Below are 2,514 nucleotides of genomic sequence, written 5' to 3' on the forward strand. Positions count from 1 at the left end.
CCCTGACATTTCAAGAAGAGCTTGGTAATTTCTGGAACTGTTCATATGGCAAAATGTTTATATCAGCATTCCTATTCATAACACAGAACAGTTAAATGACTATATCACATGCATACATTTAATAAAAGTCTCATTTCTCCCGATCCTCTGCTTTATTCTGCATTACACCCTTGTCACTCGCAGGTTGAATGTGTGTCATTTCAATAACTGAAAGGGCCCCACAGGCCCAAGATTTCCAATGGCATGTCATTTTACTGAGCTCAAGTTTGCAACCTCGAGCTTTAGAATGTTTGATGAAAACACTCGGAAAATCTCCACCTGGCTGTTCGCTGGCACTACAACTCAACCTGCTTCAAACCGGTAACATCATTTCCCTCTTTCTGCTTTTTCCCCGCCCCCCAACCCCGGCTGCCACGTTTCTGAAACTGGCATCCCTCCTCCACCCTCGGGAGCCTGTGTGTTTGTTACCTTTGGCGCCTGCTCCCGTCAGGTCAGCGTTGTCATGTCACTCGCAAGCTCTTGACTCCGATTTCATGTCTCAGCCGGAGTCTCGGCTGCGGTCCTTTTCTCCAATGACTGCAACACGGACTCCCGATGCAGTGTGGCCGGGCACCTTCCAATTCCCACACTCAGCCAGAGACCTCCTGGCAAACACACGTCCCAGCGGCTCCTTCTCTGCCTAAAACCGTCCATGGCTCCAGGGTGCTTCAGGCAGAATCTTTCACCTCGGACCTTCCAGGGTCAGGAGCTGCTCACCTCTCCAGCCTCAGCCGAGGTCCCTTCCTCCGAGTCTCACACTGGGTTTCTGGTCTCCACTCTCCATCCCAAACCCTCAGGTCTTCAGCAACAGGCTCATGGGGAGACCTTTCCCGATTCCAGGGACCAGCTCAGTTCTCCCAGCTCCCACAGAACCCCATTCCCTGGCAGCATCCCACTGGGTGGGGTGGGGGGTGGGGCGCTTGTTTGACTCGGTCTTCACAGGAAAGGCGTTTGCTCCAAATGAAAGAGCCCTGTCTGCCACTCACTGTCCCCAGGGCCTGGTGTAGTTAATACGTGTCCAGGAATTAGGTTTTTTTAAAAAGTCCAAACCAGATCAATGGCAGTGTAGACAGGGCTAGATCCACTTCTTATAGAGCCTGGAGTTTATATGGTGTTGAGGGCCTCTCTAATAATAATGATGATATAATTTATAAATAAAAAGTGAGTTGAGAAGGTTAAACAATAAAACCAGGACAAATGACGACGTCTGAGGGGATTTGAGCTCCTTCTAAAATCTTCTTCAGCAGGTTCCAGAAACGCTTATAGAGAAATGCTACTTCATTGTAACACTGGCTTCTCAGCACCACCCCCCTTCCCCCCCCCGACTCCACTCCACTATTCCTGGGAACCCCGACACTCACAGGGACCTGGAAGCTTCTGCTTCACAGTTTATCTTCCTCTGAGTGTGGCCCCCAGACTAATGATTGAGCCCAGCTTGCCACTATATGCTCATATCTGACGGTGCCGTTTTTGTCCATTTCGTGAATGCCTTTCTTATTTAAACTGTCCGCAATTTGCTGATGAAGAAACATGGAAAGCATGTGCTTTAGTTTCATTTGCGAAGGAAATTCTCTTATTCTCACAAAAAAAAACAAAAAAACAAGCAAACTGGAAATTGGACACAAGCCACCAAAAACAAACCAAACCTGGGAATTCTCTTATTCTCACACACATCAGGGCTGTTCCTCATTGTCACCCTCTGTGTACCTCTGCCTTTTATTTTTTTAGGCTTCTATAATCACTCTCACTGCACAAATGCGAGATTGCTTCCTGGACTAGATCTCACACGTCTTCCCCTTATGCGGGAGGATTGGGGCTTCCAGCGTTTCCCACCGTGGTCTGTCATAAGGTTGCTGAACCAAAGTGATGAGTGACCCCTAAGGAAGGTAAGCTTCCGACTTCCCTCAGTCTGCCCCCCCGGAGCTGCTCAGCTCGCTGGAGGGAGGCTCCCCGGGGAAGGGCAGGCTAAGGTCGGGCTCTGGATGCACAACAACCAAACAGGCCACAGGGATCAGCTGAGAACTGGCAATACCCTTATCAAGTCTTCGCTCTCGGGCTTGGCAGCCAAGCAAACCTCCCAGCTATGCCAGCTTGTGGTAGAGTGAGCATGAGTCAAATTTAAAATTATTAGGGCTATTTATAACAATATCTTGCAATTGTATAATATTTACAGTTTACAAAGTGCTTTCACATACAATGTGCCCAGGAGTCTAACATAGTAATCTGATCTCCATTTATTCATTGTGTGGCCCTGTCTGGGTGGCTCAGTTGGTTGGGTGTCGTCTTGTATAGCAAAAGGTTTCGAGTTCAAGTCCCAGTTGGAGCACCTGCCTAGGCTGCAGGTTCCATCCCCAGGGCGAGTTTGGGAGACAACAAATTGATGTTTCTCACATCGGTGTTTCTCCCTCTCTCCATCTCTCTCTCTCTCTCTCTCTCTCTCTCTATATACTGCTCCTTACATTCAGTCAGATTTAT

The sequence above is a fragment of the Myotis davidii genome, unplaced genomic scaffold, assembly GCF_000327345.1.
Source record: "Myotis davidii unplaced genomic scaffold, ASM32734v1 scaffold997, whole genome shotgun sequence".
In the NCBI taxonomy this organism is placed as follows: domain Eukaryota; kingdom Metazoa; phylum Chordata; class Mammalia; order Chiroptera; family Vespertilionidae; genus Myotis; species Myotis davidii.